This window comes from Poecile atricapillus, chromosome 19 (genome assembly GCF_030490865.1).
Source record: "Poecile atricapillus isolate bPoeAtr1 chromosome 19, bPoeAtr1.hap1, whole genome shotgun sequence".
In the NCBI taxonomy this organism is placed as follows: domain Eukaryota; kingdom Metazoa; phylum Chordata; class Aves; order Passeriformes; family Paridae; genus Poecile; species Poecile atricapillus.
In genome coordinates this window covers 6,372,028-6,392,725 of record NC_081267.1, presented here as the reverse complement: position 1 = coordinate 6,392,725, position 20,698 = coordinate 6,372,028, and the positions used below count along the sequence as shown (strand labels likewise).

At 52.9% G+C, this 20,698-nt stretch overlaps 2 pseudogenes; one reads left to right on the top strand and one right to left on the bottom strand.

The window, feature by feature from the left end:
* The window catches only part of LOC131586333 (uncharacterized), a 705,318-nt pseudogene that overhangs the window by 90,672 nt on the left and 593,948 nt on the right, over window positions 1–20,698 (bottom strand).
* Window positions 3,721–20,698, top strand: part of LOC131586228 (zinc finger protein 345-like) — a 70,240-nt pseudogene continuing 53,262 nt past the window's right edge.

Here is a 20,698-nt window from a genome sequence, read left to right as displayed (position 1 = left end):
AAAAATTGACACAGGAGGGAGTAATAAAATGGAGTTTAGAAGATACAGAAAAATTCCGGGAACGACAAGAAAGTTTAATTCATGCTCCTGTCTTGAGTCTCTCAGATTTAAAGAGACCCTTTTACTTGTTTGTAAATGTAGAAAATAGGGTCGCCTCTGGAGTCCTAACTCAGGAGTGGGCAGGGAGGAAGAAGCTAATAGGGTATTTATCAAAGATCTTAGACCTTGTGAGTAAAGGCTGGCCAGCCTGTTTACAAGTAGTAGCAGGATGTACCTTACTGGTAGAAGAAGCTAGCAAAATCACCTTTAATAGCAATTTGAAGATAATGTCCCCTCATAACATTCGGGGTGTGCTACAACAAAAAGCGGAAAAATGGATTTCAGATGCTAGACTTTTAAAACATGAAGGAATTCCAACTGAAGCCCTAAACTTAATATTAAAAACCACAACTGTACAAAACCCGGCTGCCTTTTGTATGGAGAACCTGAAAGTAAATCTTTGACACATGACTGTATAACTACAATTGAGGAACAAACCAAAATTAGACTTGATCTGGAAGAAGAGGAATTAGAAAGCGGAGAAAAGCTGTTTGTGGATGGGTCCTCCAGAGTGATAGAAGGAAAGAGGAAAATAGGCTATGCTATAATAAGAGGACCTGATATGCAAGTTCTAGAATCAGGTCCATTAGACAAATCTTGGTCAGCCCAAGCCTGTGAATTGTATGCAGCATTAAGGGCATTGAAATCACTAGAAGGAAAGGAGGGGACAATATATACAGATTCCAGATATAGTTATGGGGTGGTGCATATGTTTGGTAAACTGTGGGAAGAAAGAGGTTTAATAAACTCTCAAGGGAAAGATTTGGTTCATCAAAAACTTATAATTACAGTATTAAAGGCCCTGAGAAGGCCCAAGAGGTTAGCAGTGTTTTATTTGAAAGGACACCAGAAGGGAATAGACTTGAGGAGTAGAGGAAATAATGCTGCTGATTAGGAGGCAAAACAGGCGGCATTACAAACAATGGTCATAAAAGAAAAAAAAAGGGAGGGACAGGAAGAAACTTTAGAACATAAGAATAGTGACTTAAGAAGTAGATTTATTGAGGAAGAAAGGCCAAAACTCCCAGAGACAGGAGCAATAGAAAACTCAGAGGGGAGATAGCCTCTCCCAGATGGCCGGGAAGTACTACCAAAAGCCATAGCTCAAAGAATATTAGAAAAATACATCAAAGAACACATTGGGGAGCACAAGGGTTAATAGATTATTTTGCAGCAAAGTATATGAGCACAGGTATTCGAAACTTAGCTAAGCAAATTACTAGAAGCTGCCTCCCATGTTTAAAAACAAATAGGAAAAATCTCTGAAAATTACCTTATGGAGGGAGACCCTTAGCAAAAGACCCTTTGCAAATATTCAAATTGACTTCACAGAACTACCAAAGGTAGGAAGATTTAAATACTTCTTGGTCCTAGTGGATCTTAGTAGATCAAAATCCTAGTGGATTTTCTACTCAGGTCTTTGCATAAGCACTTTCCTCTGGGTTAAAGGGGATCCTTTGTTCCCAGGAATTTAATTTTTGTTTAACCCACTCTTCGGTTGATCCAAATATAGGCCAAAATACATTCTTTGAAATTTCTTTCCCTCTCTATATTACTACACAATAATTACTACACAAAATCATTTTTGCCCTATCTTTATTTTCTGTCCCTGGGAAATGTTTCCAATTATCTAGTATAAAACTCAACGGACTATCTTTAGGTATCGGTGGGAGTTTAACAGGTACAGGAGGCTTGCTCTTCCCCTGTCCCATTCTTCCGGAGTGCCTTCAATCACACAATTCCTTTCGCTTCCCCTTGTTCGTACCGCTCTTGCTCGGGGAATCCGGCTGCCGGTTCCCTTCTCAGACACACACACTCACCACACTCCGGGATCCCGACCCCGCCCAGACGGATCCCCGTTATACTCACGCGTCCCACGTCCCGCGTCTTCGTCCGGACTCTGTGCACAGAATTTAAGGGGTCGACCGGTCTCCCTTTTGCTTATTGCCTTAATTTTAGGTTCGTCGGTGCAATCGAGGCAGGAACCGGCCCCCCCGGGCCGCTAAACCTTAGAGCGGGGCGCCCCCCGGAAGTGCCGATCCGTCCTACAGATTGCATCCGAGTCACGGGCACCAAATTGTTATAAATTCACTCGAGAGAGTGTTAAAGTTTAATAAAGGGAAGTTTTATTAATTATAGCAAGCAAGCAATAAGCAAAAGACAGAGCTGGACAGCCGGGAAGCAATCCCGCTTTGCCGCGGCCATGCTTCCGTTTTTCGTGTGTCTCCTTTTAATCAGTCCGGCTCTCCGGGCTCTCCGGTGACGTGTCCTTCCTCGGGTCTTTCTGCGCATGCGCCTTCATCGGTCTAGGGGTCCGATCGTTCGGTCTTTACCTTATCTTCCTTTAACTTTTCTTCACTGTTCTCTGTAAAGGCTTAGCTCAGTAATTTTTTGGAATGCAAGGAATCTTAGCAAGGACATGATAAACGTCAGTAGCTATACAAGCATCAGTTACTATGCATACGTAAGTAACTATCGTAAGTAAGTAAGGGGTAAGTAACAATCTTGATTTTACAGAACATAACATTACAGGATATCATATCTGCATGTTTAGTCGAACAAAAGGGTCTCTGTTTATCACATTTAGGGCGCGGGGCACGGCAGGAGGTTTGGGTGTGGAACTGTGTTCCGAATGGCTCAAATAGCACGAGGGATTGAGCGGGAGATGGGGTTAGGGAAGAAGTGGAGGAGGGAGGAAGAGGGGGAGCAAGAGGAAGAGGAGGGACAAAGGAGGATCAGGGAAAGGAGAAGGAACCACGAGGTCCAGCACTCCCTCAATTCACAGCCGCCTACCTATGGGATCATCACACCCCATCCCACAGGTGACCGGGGAGGGGGACCTCAGCCAAGATATTTTAGGTGCTCCCTATTTTGGGCTGCTTGAGGGGACGTTTGGAGAATGAAGAAATCCAAACCTGAGCAGAAAATGCCCCTTGGGGGTAAATTGGGGGTGCTGGCATCCCTAAGTGGGGAGCTGGTAACCGGGGGAACTTTTTGGATTCTTGGCACTCCCAGCAGCCTGGGGAGGGCAGGGACTGAGTAGACAGAGGACCCCCAGTGCAAGAGTGACCCCCAGCAGCTGGGACAGAGAGGAACCCCTGAACACCAAAGTGGAGAGACCAGAGACAGGGAACTCCTGGGAGACATTTTCAGGGCTGAATCTTGGTGTTTGGGAGGTTTTTATGGACTCCAGATGCCCGGTGACTTCTGGAGATGGACTTGGGTAGAGGGACCTTCAAACTCAATGTGCTCATCCCCTGTTCGCCCCAAACCAGGATTTCCCATTCCCAAATCTTGTCTGGATGGAGAAGGAGGCTGCGAGGAAGAGGAAGATGCCCCAGGACACCCAGGCAGGTGAGGAGGAAGTCAGTGCCCCTTTCCCCCTCTCTCCTGCTCCATCTCCCAGCCCAGCCTGGCCCCTGGCTGCAGGACAACCCCGCTGCCGATGCTGTCCTGCCGGGGACGCACTGGGGGGGATCTCCTTCCCCTTCCCTCTGGCACGGAGGCAAATCCCATCCTCTCCTTGTCCTTCCTCCCCCAGACAAGGAGCTGAGGATGGAGACCAGGGAGGAAAGATCCCCACAGCAGAACCTCATGGAAGAGGCCATTGTGAGCAGCTCCATGGCTGAGGAATGTAATGGGGAGGAAAATCTGCAAAGATCCCGCAGGAGGAGGGGCTCCAAACCCATCCCAGGGTGCTCTGAGGAGGAAAGACCCACCCTGTGCCGGGAAGGCGGCCGGAGATCTAGCCAGGGCTCTGAGCTGGTGGTCCATGAGCAGCTTCAGGATGAGGAGAAGCCCTACAAGCGCTTGGAGTGTGGGAAGAGCTTCAGCCAGAGCAACAGCCTGATCTGCCACCAGAGGATCCACACTGGGGAATGGACCTATGAGTGTGGGGAATGCGGGAAGGGCTTCAGCTTCAACTCCCAGCTCATCATCCACCAGCGCATCCACACAGGGGAGAGGCCCTACGAGTGTCCTGAGTGTGGGAAGAGGTTTCACAGGAGCTCCACTCTCCTCAGGCACCAGCGGATTCACACGGATGAGAGGCCCTTCCGCTGCCCTGACTGTGGGGAGGGCTTCAAGCGAAACTCCAACCTCATCAGGCACCAGCGCATCCAGACTGGGGAGAGGCCCTATGAGTGTCCCCAGTGTGGGAAGAGCTTCAGCCAGAGAGGTCCCACCTCACCATCCATCAGAGGATCCACACCAGGGAACGGCCCTATGAGTGTGGGGAATGTGGGATGACCTTCAGCCGGAGGTCCCAGCTGACCATCCACCAGATGATCCACACTGGGGAGAGGCCCTACGAGTGTCCCCAGTGTGGGAAAAGGTTTCAGACCAGCTCCACTCTCCTACAGCATCAGCCGATTCACACGGATGAGAGGCCCTTCCACTACCCCGACTGCAGGAGGGGCTTCAAGAACAACTCCCACCTCATCAGGCACCGGCGCATCCACACTGGGGAGAGGCCCTACGAGTGTCCCCAGTGTGGGAAGAGCTTCAGCCAGAGCTGTCACTTGACCAAACACCAACGGAGGCACCGGTAAGGGAAGCTCTGCAAATGCCCCAAAGTGCAGGATGAGCTTTCTCCACAGCTCCAGCCTCATCCCCCCTTGGAGGACCAACATAGGGCAGAGACCTGGTGATCCATGTTCCCTGTGATCCATGATGGGAAGACACCTGTCCCTTTTCTTGCCCGTGGCAATGACATGATTTGGGATCAAAGAATGTGAGAGTGTGATCATGGCCCATTATATTCAGTCCCACCTCAGGTCACTGCCAGGGGCAGGAAAAGGACTCCCTGTCTCTCACCAGAGGAGAAGGGTGTCCTTTCCCGGCAGGAGGAAATACGTGGCCAGGAAGAGCCGGTCGATGACATTTTAGTTTTCCCAGTAAATAGATTGTCTTATCCCTTCTGTTATCCAAATTGTTTCTGTACCTATTTGTTCCTTATCCCATTGTTGTTGTCAATAAATTGTTCTTATCCCAGCCTGGGATCTTTGCCTTTTCTGCTTTCCATGGGAGGTGGGAGAGAAGCGAGCGGCAGAGCCGTATTAGCAGGAGCAGGAAATTGGGGAATGCCATTCCTGAAACCCAGCCCATGGAAACCGAGCATCCCAGCTGGTGCCAGGCCTGGTTGCCATGGGCAGCAGCCTTGGGAGCGGGTCCCTGGCTGGGGGCTGTGGGAACCTCTTCCCTCTGGTGTCCAGGGCCAGGAGTGGAGGGAGCGGCTGGAGCTGAGGCGGGCAGGTTTAGGCTGGATGTGAGGAAAAGGTTTTTCCCGCGAGGCTGCTGGGGCACTGAACAGGCTCCCCAGGGAAGGCTCCCAGCTCCAGGGCTGGCTGAGCTCCAGCAGCGTTTGGGCAGCGCTGCCAGGCCCAGGCTGGGATTGTTGGGGTGTCCTGTGCAGGGCCAGCAGTTGGACTGGAGGATCCCTATGGGTCCCTCCCAACTCAGCCAATTCTGTGGCTCTGTGATCCCAGGAGCCTGGGGATGGGACTGCAAATGGTTGCCGTGGCAACGGGCTCTGGCTCCAGGCCTGAGCTGGTGTCCATGGCAACCACCCCTGGCATGGGGTCTCCATGGAGCTGCCAAGGGACTGACCATAGCAACAGGGGGCTGTGATGGTTGCCATGGAAACAGATCATAACAATGGTGCAGATGTTGCCATGGGAACAGACCACAGCAGAGAGACAGCTCTGGCCAGGAGCAGCTCCTGAGCACAGCCCAGCAGGGCTGGGGCCCTGCCAGGGCAGCTCAGGGACACGAGCAGGCCCAGACAGAGCTCCCAGGGGCTCAGCACTGGCAGGGGCTGTGGGATGTGCCAGAGGGGGCTGTGTCACAGCAGCACCTCTGTGGCTGTGTCCTGGAGCCCCAGAGGAGCTGTGATGTGAGAAAGGGGCTGTGTGTCAGCACCCAGTGGGCTGTGTGAGGTCACAGCTGGGGCTGTGACATGACAGAGTTTGTTGTGTGACGTCACTGAGCAGCTATGTCATCATAGAGGGGACTGTGTGACATCACAGAGAAGGCTGTGACATCATGGCATGGCTGTATGACATCATAGCGCCATGGATGACATTGGCGGGCAGCAAAGAGCGGCGCCAATGGTGGGGCCGGAGGCGGCTCTGGGGGCGGGGCCGGGGCTGTGGGCGGGGCCGCAGCGGAGCAGCGCGATGGCTCCAGCGCTGGGGCCGGGGGCGCTCCCGGGGGACGGCGAGAGGTGAGGGGGACCCCCGGCACCGGGACTCTTTGATCGCCCATTCCAAAGCGCCAAGGGGCCCCTAAACCCCCATTCCTGGGCGCCGCCATCCCACCGAACCCCCATTCCCGGCCGTGGGTCCCACCCTGCACCCCCTTATCCGGCATTAGGAACGCCTGCACCCCTTTCCCGGCCATCCCGCCTCTCGCAGCCCCCAGAGCCCCCTTCTCCTTGATCCATTTACCCCCTGGACCCCCATTCCTGCCTCTCCCAGCAGCCAGCCCCTCCTTTCCTCAGCACTGAAGACACCCGGGACCCCTATTCCCAGCCATCCCGGCTTTCGCTGCCCTGTCCTGGCAATGGGGACACCGGGGACCCTTGGAGCTCCCTTTCCTGGGTACAGGAACGCCCTGAACTCCAGCCATGCCACACCTAGCCAGCCCCAGCCTCCCCTCCGGTCAGTCCTGGCATCCCCAAATGCCCTTCCCGGCTCTCCCCGTTCCCCCTTTCCTTCAGCCGTGACCCCCCCGATCCCAAATCTCCAAATGTCCCCCCAGTTCTCCTCTCCCTGCGTTCCCTGCACACGGCGCTGTCGGAGCCCGGCCCGGGCTTCCCGCAGTCCATGTCCATGGGGTCCCTGGCTGGGATCCCCTTCCAGCGCCGCCGCAGCGAGCGGGGCCGGGCGGAGCCGCAGCCACCGGGGATGGCGGCCGGAGCCGAGCCGGGATCTTGGGATAGCCAGGGCTGGGATATTGGGATATCCAGGGCTGGGATATTGGGATAGCCAGGGCTGGGATATTGGGATAGCCAGGGCTGGGATATTGGGATAGCCAGGGCTGGGATATTGGGATAGCCAGGGCTGGGATATTGGGATAGCCAGAGCTGGGATATTGGGATAGCCAGAGCTGGGATATTGGGATAGCCAGGGCTGGGATATTGGGATAGCCAGAGCTGGGATATTGGGATAGCCAGAGCTGGGATATTGGGATAGCCAGGGCTGGGATATTGGGATAGCCAGGGCTGGGATATTGGGATAGCCAGGGCCGGCACAAGGAGCGGCACCGGCACGGGGCCAGCGGGGAGCTGCAGATGCTGCAGCAGCGGCACAGCCAGAGCGGGGCTGAGCGGGGGGAGCCGGGGCTGGGGGATCTGTGGGGCTGCGATGGCAACTGTGGCACCGCCATGGGGATCCCTGAGATCCAGGCTGAGGGATTAACAAATTCCCTGGCTCACAGCTGCAGGGAATGTCTCCGGAAATATGTCAGATATGGGCGGGAGGCGCTGGAGTGTAAAGGTGGGGAAAGCAGAATTCTCAGGGAATATGGGAATTGAGAATACAGGATTTGGGAGGGTAAAATGTGGGAATGTGGGAATTCCCACGGAAATTCCATGGATGGATCTGACATCCCATTCCTGTGGGACCTCCAAGGATGGATTCTACTGCTGTCCAATTCCCATGTGAACTCTGTGGATGGACCTCACTGCCATGCCATTCCCATGGAATTCCATGGGCAGATCTCCCCATCCCACTGCCATGGGAGTTCCAATCCGGTTCCCCCCCAAACCCATCCTGGGGGTCGCTTTGTTTTTTGCCATCCCCACCCCCTATAAGACTCCTGGGGGTCCCCCCATGACCCACCCAGCCCCCCCCAAAACTCTTCCTGGGTCCCCCCTCATCCCCCTATAACAGGAATTCCTGGGAGTCCCCCCCGTGTCCCCTCCCCCAGGACTTTGGGGGTCCCATCCGGCCTGTCCGTGCACCCCCAGATTTCTTCCACAGCCCCCCTGTGATGGTGGAGGGTGGGGGCCGAGTGCTGGTGCCCCCCTGCCTGCAGCAGATCCAGCGGTGAGGGCAGTTCGGGGGGTCCCTCAGCATTTGGGGTCCCTGGGATTTGGGGTGACCCCCCGAGCCCCCCAGGATCTCTCTGAACACGCTGACGCTGCCCGTGCGCAGTGAGAAGGTTCAAACCCGGCACGGGGTCCCCAGCACTGCCACCCGCATCGCCCAGGTACCCCCAAACCTGCCGAGAACCCCCAAACCCCCCGGGACACCCCAACCTCCCGGGATCCCAAACACAGCCCTGGATGCTCCAAAAACTCCCAAAAACTGCAAAACCCCATACAGACATTGAGAAGGTTCATACCTGGCATGGGGTCCCTATCTGCATCACCAGCAGGTTCCCCAAAACAACCTACCTCTAAAAATGTCACTTAAAGCCGTCATGAACCCCCCTCAAAAGGGGCTTGTGGGGCTGCGGCCGCACCAACACCCTAAAATGGGGAGGAAAACACCCCTGTAGTGGTGGGATCCCCCCCAATAAACCTGAAAAAGAGAAAAACTCCTCTTCAGAGGGGCCTGAAGACCCTGAAAGGCCCTGGAAGAGGGACAAGATCCCCTCCTCTGCTGGGGCCTCCCCGAGCCGGGAACTCTCCCGTTCCTGCACTCGGGGGAGCCCCGAACGACGGCGGCTCCTGGGCTGAGCCCCCCTCAGCCGGGGCTGCGGGGGGAACTGGGGGGGCTGGGACGGGGCTTGGGGGTCCTGGGGTGAACTGGGGGACCCTCAGTGCTCCCACCTCCCCCTGTTCCCCTGTCCCGCCCCGTTCCCATTGTTCCCCCAAACCTCCGCTGCCCCCAGCTCGGTTTGGGGGGGACCCAGCCCTTTCCCATCGTGTCCCGGCCCGGCCCCGCTCACCCGAGGGCTCCGAACCACGCACAGGGACAGAGGAGGGACACAGGAGGAGGAAGAGGAGGGACAGAGGAGGAGGAAGAGGAGGAGCAGCAGGAGGAAGAGCTGGAGCAGGCAGAGGAGGCTCCACGTGCGCTCCCCGCTCTCTGGATCTGCAGCTCCTTCGGGACCATCGCCCCCCATCCCGCAGGTGCCCGGGGAGGGGGAGCTCGCCCCAAATACCCCGGGGGTCCCTGGGTTTGGGGTTTTTGGGGGGGATGTTTGGGGATGGCAGGGCTCCAGAGCCGAGCCGCAGATGCCCCTCGGGAGGACCCCGGGGGTCCCCGGGAGGTGTTTTTGGGGGGTCCCAGTGGCGGCAGAGCCCCGGCAAAGGGGCCGGGGGAATGCGGGTCCCCCCGCGGTGGGGGTTGGGCTTCCCGGGCCGGGCCCCCCAAACTCTGCCGGGGCCGCGGGGGCGGGGGGACCCCGGTTTTGGGGAAACCCGGGAGAGCCGCGGCTTCCCTGAGCGGGGACCCCGAGAGGGGGGGACCCCTGGGATTGTCGGGACCCCGGGGGGTGCTGGGGCTGGAGGGGCGGCACGGCCGGGAAAGGGGTTCGGGGCTCCCGGTGCCGGCAGTGGGAGCCCAGTTGCTCCCCCCGTGTGGTTCCAGTGTCCTCGGCACCGCAGGACGAGCCAAATCACTCCCAGTCATTCACTATTAGGGTACAATTTGTCTCCATTTTCCCCAAATGTTGTCTCAATTATTTCCCCCACTTTTGCTCCATTTTCCCCCAATTTATTCCCATTTTTGCACAGTTTTATTTATTTTTCTCCAATTTTCTCCCATTTTTATTTCATTTTTTCCCTATTTTTTCTCCATTTTTCCTCATTTTTATCCCATTTTCATATAATTTTTCCCCATTTTTATCCTATTTTTTCCCCCGTTTTTCCCCGTTTTTCTCCTTTTTTCCTCCATTTTCCCCTTTTTTATCTCATTTTTTTCTCTATTTTTCCCTATTTTTTTCCCCATTTTTCCTCCACTTTCCCTTAACTTTTTCCTCATGTTTTCTCATTTTTTCAGTTTTTTTCCCCCATATTTAATCTACTTTTTCTCAATTTCCCCATTTTACACCACTTTTGCTCCATTTTTCCCCAGTTTTTTCCCTATGTTCTCTCCTATTTTCTCCATTTTCTGCCATTTTTCTCCCATTTTTCCTTCACTTTTACCATTTTTATTCCCAATTTCCTCCATTTCTCTCCCAGTTTCCTCCTTTTTTTTTCCCATTTTTATCCCAGTTTATTCTCATTTTTCCCCATTTTTCCCAATTTTCTTCCATTTTTTTCTCCATTTTTTCCCCAATTTTTCCTCCATTTCTCTCCCATTTCCAGCATTTTTTTCCTATTTTTATAGCATTTTCTCCATTTTTCTCTCATTTTTGCTCCATTTTTCCTCAATTTTTTTCTCTTTTTTCCCATTTTTTCCAGCTTTTTCCAGATTATTTTTTTCTTTCTTTTCCTCACTTAATCCCTGATTTTTTTCCATTTTTCCCAATATTTTCCCCATTTTTTTTCCTCCCTTTTTTCCTATTTTTCCTGATTTTTCCCTATTTTTTTCCCAAATTTTTCCTGTTTTTTCCTGTTTTTTTTTTCCTATTTCTTTTCCTGATTTTTCCCTCATTTTTCACATATTTTTTCAAATTTTTTCCTCATTTTTTTCCTGATTTTTGCCTCTGATTTGTCCCAAATTTTCCCCATTTTTTCCTGATTTTTGCCTGTTCTTTACCTAAATATTTCCTGGCTTTTTCCCAATTTTTTTCCATTTTCCAAGGGTTTTTTTCCCCGCCTTCTTTTCCTCATTTTTTCCCTGATTTCTTCCTGGATTTTTTCCCAAATTTTTCCTGGTCTTCTTCCTCTTTGATTTCCTGATTTTTCCCCTGTTTTTTCCCAATTTTTTCCCCTGTTTTTTCCCAGATTTTCCCCCATTTTTTCCTGATTTTTCCCTGTTCCTTTCCCAGTTTTTTCCATGTTATTCCCTATTTTTTTCCTAAATTTTCCCCTGATTTTTCCCTGTATTTCCTCTTTTTTTTTCCTGATTTTTCCTGATTTTTTTCCAAGTCTCTTTCCTCTCTCTTTTCTTGATTTTCCCCATTTTTTCCTGATTTTTCTTGATTTCTTTTCCTGATTTTTCCTCTTTCTTTTTCTGATTTTTTCCCAATATTTTCCCAATTTTTTCAAAAATTTTCCTTGATTTTTTTGTGGTTTTGTTCCCATTTTTTTCCCTAGATTTTTCCATTTTCCTTTCCCAAATTTTTCTGGTTTTCCCCAAATTTTTCCTGATTTTTCTTCATTATTTTTTTTTTATTTTTCCAGGTTTTTTTATCCTTTTCCTGATTTTTTTCCCCCTGATTTTCCTTTTTCTTTACAATTTTTTCTGATTTTTTTCCCAATTCTTTTTCTGATTTTTATGCAGTTTTTCCCCAAATATTTCTGGCTTTCCGTTGATTTTTTCAATTTTTTTCCAAATTTTTCCCTGATTTTTTTCCCAGGGTCTTTTTGTCCTTCTTTTCCTGATATTGTACCTGATTTTTTCCCAATTTTTTTCATGCTTTTCCCATTTTTTCCTGATTTTTTCCTCTTCTTCTCCCAAATTTTTCTATTTTTTTCTCAGTTTCTTCTCAAATTTTCCTGGTTTTTCCCATTTTTTTTCCCATTTTACCAGATTTTATTCCTCTTTCTTTTCCTGATTTTTCCCGATTTTTCCCAGTTCTTTCCCCGTTTTTTTTCCTGATTTTCCCATTTTCCCCAAATTTTTCCTGTTTTTTCTTGATTTTTTCCTTCTTTTCCTATTTTTCCTGATTTTTCCTCATGTTTTCTGATTTTTCCTGATTTTCCCAGTTTTTTTCTGCTTTCTTTCCTGATTTTTTTCCCTGAGTTTTCCTTGAGGTTTCTCCTTTTTTTTTTCCCCCAAATTTTTCCTGGTTTTGCCAACTTTTTGTCAATTTTTTCCCTGTTTTTCCCAAATTTTTCCCATTTTTTCCCTGCTTTTTCCCCAAATTTTTTTGATTTTGCCTTGGGATTTTTTTTCTGTTTTTTCCCTGATATTTCCCCTTTATTTTCCTTGAATTTACCCTGTTTTTTTTCCCATTATTTCCCCATTTTTCTAGTTTCCTTTGCACTCCCAGTCTGATCCCAGTCACTCCCAGTATGAGGCCAGTGGCCCCCAGTTGCTCCCTGTCAGTGCCAGTATGACCCCAGTAGCCTCCAGTGTGATCCCTGGGACTCCCTGTCTCTCCCAGTATATCCCAGTCAGCCCCAGCACACTCCCAGTCATTCCCAGCTCCTCCCAGTTCCTCTCAGCATGATTCCAGTTGCTCACAGCCACTCCCAGTCAATCCCAGTATGATTCCAGTCACCCTCAGTGGGATCCCAGTCTCAGCCAGCAGGGACCCAGCTGCTCCCACTGTGATCCCAGTATGATCCCAGTTGATTATGATCCCAGAATAGTTTTAATTCTTCCCAGTTCCTACCAGTATGATCCCAGTTGTCCCTGAAATAGTCCCAGTCCATCTCAGCATGGTCCTACTCCCAGTTTCTCCCACTGTGATTCCAGCTGTTCCCAGTTATGGTCACAGTCACTCCCAGTATATCCCAGCTGCCCTCAGCATGCTTGTGCTCATTCCCAGTCATTCCCAGTTACCCCAGTAGGGTTCCAGTTACCCCAGTACAAACCAGTCCCTGCCAGTGCTGCCACTCCTGGGATCCCCCAGCCCTCTCTGTGTTCCCCCTCCCACATCTCCCCAGAGCAGCCCCAAGGGCTGGCAGTCCCCAGCCAGGGTCCCCAGCCAGCCCCAGGTTGGATCTGCAGCCCCCAATTTTCCCAGTTTCCCTCTCCTTTTCCCCGGGCCGGGTTCCCCCCGTCCCCAGCGGGTGGGAGCAGCGGAGAGCCCCACGCTGCCCATCCCGACCTGTCCCGGCTCCATCCCCGCTCCTGCCGTGGGCTGTGAGGGGTTCGGGAACGGGGCACCGAGGGTGTCACTGCTCCTGGGGGAGGAGGAGGAGGGATGGAAGAGGAGGGATGAAGAAGGAGAGAGAGAAGGGATGGAAGTGGCAGAAGAAGGTGGAGTTAGGGAGGACAAGCAGGAGGAAGAGGAGGGACAAATGAAGATCAGGGAAAGTAGAAGGAACCACTATATCGAGCACTCCCCGAATTCACAGTCCCCCACCCATGGGATCATCATCCCCCATCCCATAGGTGGCCGGGGAGGGGGAGCTTGGCCCAGATATCCTGGGGGGTCCCTGGGTTGGGTTGTTTAGGGGGTATATTTGGGGAATGAAGAACTCCAAAGCTGAGTGGAAAATGCCCCTTGGGAGCCCTGGTGGCAGCTGCTGGCAGAGGCAGCCTGGAGGAGCAGAGCCCTGTGACCCCCAGGACCCCAAAGTGGGGAGCCCAGAGAGCAGGAGTGCCGTGGTTCACGGGACCCTCAACCGCCTGGAGAGGGGAAGGGGGGACTCCTTGTACTGCCTGCGCCCCGAAGCAGAGAATAAGGGGAGAAGTGACACTGGAACTCCAAAAACTCCCCACCATCTCTACATGTTGAAGTGAAAATGGGGGGAACTCTTCAGATTCCTGGCACTCCCAGCAGCCTGGGAAGGGCAGGGACTGAGTAGGTGGGGAACCCTCAGTACAAGCGTGACCCCCTGCAGCTGGGACAGGGGGGAACCCCTGAACACCAAAGGGGAGAGACCAGAGATGGGGAACTCCTGGGAGGCATTTTCAGGGCTGAATCTTGGTGTTTGGGAGGTTTTTATGGGCCAATTCTCCGGGTGAAGCTGGTGACTTCTAGAGATGGACTTGGGTCGAGGGACCTTCAAACTGAAGATACTCTTCCCCTGTTTTACCCAAACCAGGATTTCGCATTCCCAAATCTTGGCCCGATGCAAAAAGAGGCTGCGAGGAAGAGGAAGATGCCCCAGGACACCCAGGCAGGTGAGGAGGAAGTCAGTGCCCCTTTCCCCCTCTCTCCTGCTCTATCTCCCAGCCCAGCCTGGCCCCCGGCTGCAGGACAACCCCGCTGCCGACGCCGTCCTGCCGGGGACGCACTGGGGGGATCTCCTTCCCCTTCCCTCTGGCACGGAGGCAAATCCCATCCTCTCCTTGTCCTTCCTCCCCCAGACAAGGAGCTGAGGATGGAGACCAGGGAGGACAAATCCCCACAGCAGAACCTCGTGGAAGAGACCATTTTGAGCAGCTCCACAGTGCAGGAATCCAACGGGGAGGAAAAGCTGCAGAGATCACGCAGGAGGAGGGGCTCCAAACCCATCCCAGGGTGCTCTGAGGAGGAAAGACCCACCCTGTGCCGGGAAGGCGGCCGGAGATCCAGCCAGGGCTCTGAGCTGGTGGTCCATGAGCGGCTTCAGGATGGGGAGAAGCTCTACAAGTGCTTGGAGTGTGGGAAGAGCTTCAGCCAGAGGAAAACCCTGATCCGCCACCGGATGATCCACACTGGGGAATGGCCCTACGAGTGTGGGGAATGTGGGAAGGGCTTCAGCTGCAGCTCCCACCTCATCATTCACCAGCGCATCCACACTGGGGAGAGGCCCTACGAGTGTCCTGAGTGTGGGAAGAGGTTTCAGAGCAGCTCCGCTCTTCTCCTGCACCAGCGGATTCACACGGGTGAGAGGCCCTTCCGCTGCCCTGACTGTGGGGAGGGCTTCAAGCAAAACTCTCACCTCATCACCCATCAGCACAGCCACACTGGGGAGAGGCCCTACGAGTGTCCCCAGTGTGGGAAGAGCTTCAGCCACAGCTCCAGCCTGATCTGCCACCAGAGGACCCACACTGGGGAACGTCCCTATGAGTGTGGGGAATGTGGGATGACCTTCAGCCGGAGGTCCCAACTGACCATCCACCAGATAATGCACACTGGGGAGAGGCCCTACGAGTGTCCTGAGTGTGGGAAGAGGTTTCCAACCAGCTCCACTCTCCTCAGGCACCAGCGGATTCACACGGATGAGAGGCCCTTCCGCTGCCCCGACTGCAGAAAGGGCTTCAAGCAAAACTCCCACCTCATCACCCACCGGCGCATCCACACTGGGGAAGGCCCTACGAGTGTCCCCAGTGTGGAAAGAGCTTCACCCAGAGATCTCACTTGACCAAACACCAACGGAGGCACCAGTAAGGGAAGCCCTGCGAGTGCCCCAAGTGCAGGAAGAGCTTCGTGCGCTGCTCCAGCTCCATCCCCCATCAGAGGCCCCACATTGGGCAGAGCCCTGATGACCCACGTTCCCAGTGATCTGCGTTTTGAGGACACTGGGTTGGTTGTCATTTTCTTTTGTTCCGATTATCTTTTGATTCATCTTCATCCCTTTAAAACAGACAAAATTGGGGTAAAAGTCTACAAAGTCATCAAAGGCATCTAGAGCCTCACATTTTACTAGTGCTTCAAGGTAATCTGGTATTCAGGGAAATACTTAGGGGTTGTGGAGCTATTTGGTGGAGCTTTCTCCATTTTTTGGCACTCAAAGCAATGAGAGTTTGATCTGTCACCTCAAAACCACTCAATGCCACTGAAAACTGCACAGTCCCACTCAAAACTATTGGATCCCACAACTCCTCCGGGTGTGATGCCTCAAGTTTTAGCTTTAATATCTTTCATGTTTTGCACTGTCTAGGTTTGTAGTTTTGAACTTCCTATTAAGTGTTAGTGAGCTCTCTTCACAGAGTAGATAGACAGAACCATTCCTTTTCTAGCTTGATACCAAGGACAGCCGTTACAAGTTTCAGGCCCAAAAGCATAAACAAGGGTGGACTGAAGAGAGAAAACAAGAAGGACAGGACTTTGTCAACTGAAGCTGTAACTGGACAATGAACCCCAATCTGCAGATGGACCTAAACTTCTAAAAATGTGAGAAATCGTGATGAGTTGTTTTATTGGTTTGTGTTTTTTTTGACTATTTTTTGCTCCATTTTGTGTGTAGCCCTGGCCAGGCTCTTGTACTGCCCAAGGTGTGTCCTTTAAGGCCATTTAATAAACTTTATTCTTAACTCTGTCCAGCCTCTGTTCTATGTCAGCCTTCTGAAGGCATCAGGTGGAATGGGGTTGGAAGGGGACTGGGTGAAGTGGGATGTAAATCAGGAGGGGTGAGATGGGCATTGGGTGGGGCAGAATGGATGGGATGGAGTTTGGGAGGTGTGAAATGGGGGAAATCGGGCTTGGGAAGGGGTCTTGATATCCAGCAGGGATGGGATGGGTTGGGACTGGGTCTGGGGATATGGGCTTGGGTCTGCAATGAGACAGCCAAATTTTGGGGATGATGAAGGGAGGGTGTGTCCATTACTGAGTGAGGTTTTGGATATTCCACATTCCTGAAGAGATTTTGGGTATCTCACGTTTCTGAGGCAGTTTTGGGACACTCCCCAGCTCTTGGGGGGTTCCTGAGAGCAGCTCCATGGAGCCCCATTGCCAGGGCTGGTTGCCATGGGCACGAGCTCAGAGCTGTAGCCAGAGTGCGTTGCCTCGGTGCTGGAGAGCAGAGAAATGATGAACGGCCCCAGACATCTCCAGAGTGTGTTTGGGGGCAGAGCAAGTTCTGTCTAGGTGGGGCGGTCACTGCCCCAGCCCAGCCACTGCAGCCTCTGCTCCAGCCCCAAAGTGGCTGCCAAGCCCCTGGCACCCTGAAAACCCCAGCTGGGAGAGGGAGCAGAGCAGGTGAGGCTGTGACACGGGAGTGATACTGACACGTGCCATGGCCCTGGAGCTCACAGCAGCTGAGATGGCGCTGGATCCAAGGCTGACTGTGGATCTCTGTCCCTGTCTCTCCTCCCCTTACTTCCAGTTTTCAAAATCTGGATGGCTTGAAGATGGATGGGTTGGACGAGTTGGCTCAGTCAGTGCTTAGTGAAGTGATTTCCTCTAATTGCATGCAGATTTATGATTTCCCGAGTACTTCATTCTCTAAAGTTTGCAGCTGAAAGTTTGTTCCCCATCCTCCTGAGAAGTTTGTTGTTTTCTCCCATGCACTGCCCGAGGGGATCGAGGTACCTCAGGTCCCTTTCCAGCAGGGCCCGAGCGAGCTTGGGGCACAGCACAGGGAACTGCAATGCTGAGCCAGCCCTGGCTGGGTTGGAGGAAGCAGAAAGGCCAAGCCCTGAGCCCAGGCCTGGCACAGCAGGGCCTGTCCCTCACGGGTGGCTCGGGGCTCTTTGTGGGGCAGTGGGATGTGAGGGGCAGCAAGGACAAATGCCATAAACCTGCAAGCCCTGCCAGCCTCCTCAGGGAGGGCCGAGGGAGGAGCAAAGACCTTCCTGGGGCTGTGCCCTGCGCCAGGAGGGATTGTGCCAGTGGAGTTGACCCTAAATTTCTTCTCCCAGGCAGCTTTAGGACATGGAACATGGAGAAGCCAGAGCCAACTCTCAGCTTTCCACAGTCCTCCAGTAGAATCCTGTGTGGGGAGCAGCCTGGGAGCAGGGTTTGTGTGTCAGGGGAGGGGAATTCAGAGCCCTTTTCTCCCCCATGGCCTGAGGGTCTGCATTTTCAATGGCCCTGCAGCTGCCAAAGGGGCCTTTTTCACCCAGCTGAGAACAGTTCTGCTGATGGCCTGTCCTAAACCCGTTTTTCCTGCAAATGTGCCTATGAAACCTCATTTTTTGCATCCCCAGATCTTGTGTGCATGCAGGTTTCTCAACTGAAGGGTAGAACAGCTCTGCTATGTAGGAGCTCTCTTTTTCGTGGTGATTTTTTTTTTTGTTTTTTTTTTTTAAATTATCTCCCCTGTCAGCTCTGGGCAGAGCTCTGTAACTGTGTGTGACACTTGTCTGTGGCACTGTGGGGGTGGCCAAGGGGACCTTCCCCGAGCTGTCTGCAGAGGAATCCACAGCAGCCCAGGCCGGGGGTGCTCAGTGGCCGCTCAGTTCCGCTGACTGGACGCGGCTCTGGACGCTTCCCTTGGAGCATCTCCAGGGAGGGAACGCTGGGGCTGCCCCAGCTGTGGTGTCACTGCCAGGGGAACGCTGGGGCTGCCCCGGCTGTGGTGTCACTGCCAGGGGAACGCTGGGGCTGCCCCGGCTGTGGTGTCACTGCCAGGGGAACGCTGGGGCTGCCCCGGCTGTGGTGTCACTGCCAGGGGAACGCTGGGGCTGCCCCGCTCCTGCCCCACCCCATCAGCTCTGCCAGCGCCTCCAGGGGACACAAAGGCTCAGCCAAAGGGTGAGAGTTGCACAAGGGGCTGAGCTGGGATCTGGGACCCATTGGGATCATGGAGTCCAGCCCCCGGCCCTGCACAGACACCCCAACAATCGCAGCCTGTGCATCCCTGGCAGCGCTGGCCAAAGGCTCCTGGAGCTGCGGCAGCCTCGGGGCTGTGCCCATTCCCTGGGGAGCCTGGGCAGTGCCCCAGCCCCCTGTGGGGGAAGAAGCTTTTGCTGATCTCCAGCCCAGCCCTGCCCTGGCCCAGCTCCAGCCGTTCACTCAGCTCCTGTCCCTGCTCACCTGGGCAGAGATCAGAGCTTGCCCAGAGAAGCTGTGGCTGCCCCTGGATCCCTGGAAGTGTCCAAGGCCAGGTTGGACGGGGCTTGGAACAGCCTGGGATAGTGGAAGGTGTCCCTGCCATGGCAGTGGGTGAAACGAGATTAACTTTAAGGTTCCAAGCCAAGGCATTCTGTGATTCTGTGATTTTGGGAGAGATGCTGAAGCTCTGGCTCAGCTTTGTAATAAATGGAATTGATTTGCGCTAACTAAATAGTAACTGTTATTAAAGTTAGTATTAGAAGCAATCAAAAGAATCAGTGTTACAAGGCAGATGCATCCCTTTGCAGATGTTACATGTTAAAATTGAGGTACAGGATGTAGTTTGGAAGATAAGGGATGTACCAAGACAAAAACGGCCTTGAGATGGACAAAATTAGAATGACTTTAGGCATTGAGCCTGAAAATCAGTACATATCAGACTAATTAGTAGACTTACATAACACAACGCTTAGTACGCACGCACAGTTGCTTACATGGTTGTCAGCTCCATTTCCTGCCTAGAAATCCTGAAACTGCTTCTAAATGCTGCTCCCTTTAGCTCTTGGACACCTACCCACACAGAGCTGGAAAAAAAATGCCCTGGCCATGGCTTACAAGGTGAGTTATGCCAAAGTTAGAGCTCTGAGGGAAATCTCTATCCATCCCTATCCTTTTAATCTATTTGTACGTGGGGGTGTGCATGGATGTGTCTTGTATGGAAAGGAAGGAGTGTGCAAACAATGTGACTGACACTTTCACTCTCTGTGTTCATTCCATACTCATGGGTACAAAGATATTATGGAAACCTTTGCAAGGACAGACCTTCGGTCCATGGACACAGAGACATCCAAGAGCCCCTGGCACAGACAGACCCTTCTGTCCATGGATAGAGACATCCAAGAGCCCCTGGCACAGACAGACCCTTCTGTCCATGGATACAGAGACATCCAAGAGCCCCTGGCACAGACAGACCCTTCTGTCCATGGATACAGAGACATCCAAGAGCCCCTGGCACAAACAGACCCTTCTGTCCATGGATACAGAGACATCCAAGAGCCCCTGGCACAGACAGACATTGCTGTTCTTCAGCCACGGACAGGATGCGTCCCTGAGACTGGGGCTTGGCCTTCCTCATGGTGAGGGGCATCAAGGAAGGCTGCAGTGTGATGGAGACTGTGATGGGCTGGGAACTCACTGGGGGAAAGGAGGGAGCAGTTGTGAAGTAAAAGGCAGGTGGGGGACAGAACTCCTTCAGAGAATAGAACTGTTCTGAGCTACAGCTTGAGCAAGATGAAAAATGTCATTTGGGGTCATCCCAGATTGATTTCATTTCAGAAGTTACGGAACAAGTTTAATTTTTGGGAGGTGTCATGTTTTCCCTTGGAGGTGGACACTCTGCAGACTTGAGCTGCATTGCCAAAATGCTCCAGTCTCTGCTGCAGGTCACACCGTTTCTTCTTTGGCTGATCCCGGCGCGGTGCTGAGCCCAGCAGAGCCCTGGCAGAGCCCAGAGCAGCCTCAGCATCCGCAGAGCCCGGCTGCAAGGAGAGAAAGCAGAAACCGCCCGTCAGCTGAAGGCTCCTGTCCCCTTGTCCCAGCCAGCCGCGGTGCCCAGGCCATGCTGGCCGTGCTCAGAGCTGGGCCCAAAGCTGCCCATCACTGCTGCCTTTGGGAGCAGAGCAGGAGGGCAGGACATGTGCCCAGCCTGCAGCCAGCCACGGCAGATCCAGCCCCTCAGCAGCTGCCCAGAGCGGGATGCTCCTGTGCCCGCTGCCATCTCCCAAAAGCTCTTGTCCCACCCATGCCAAGGAGATGAGGACCCACCTCACACCATCCGCTGCCAGAAGAAAAGCTGGTCCCAAACGATGTCCTCAGTCTTCTCCAAGGGCACGGCCCATCCACGCCACAGCTGGTCCCAAGCACTTCCCGATCCAGACTGGATCCCACCTAGAACGCTTCCTTTAGAAAAACAAACAACAAATTAATGAAAATAGGTTACAGACAAAAAGGGGAAACAAGAAAAATGGTAAAAAAATCTTATCTCTGTCAGAAGCTAGACAAAGGCCCAACCCCTACATTCTGGGGAAAAACCTACCCATGGGTGAGGGAAGCCCATGCTTACTCCCTTTCCCCCTGCACTGTCCCCAAAATCACGGTGATCCCAAAGCAAAGCAGGGGAGTGGAGCAGCCCAAGCCCTTCCTTGCCTGCACAGCAAAGCAGCCG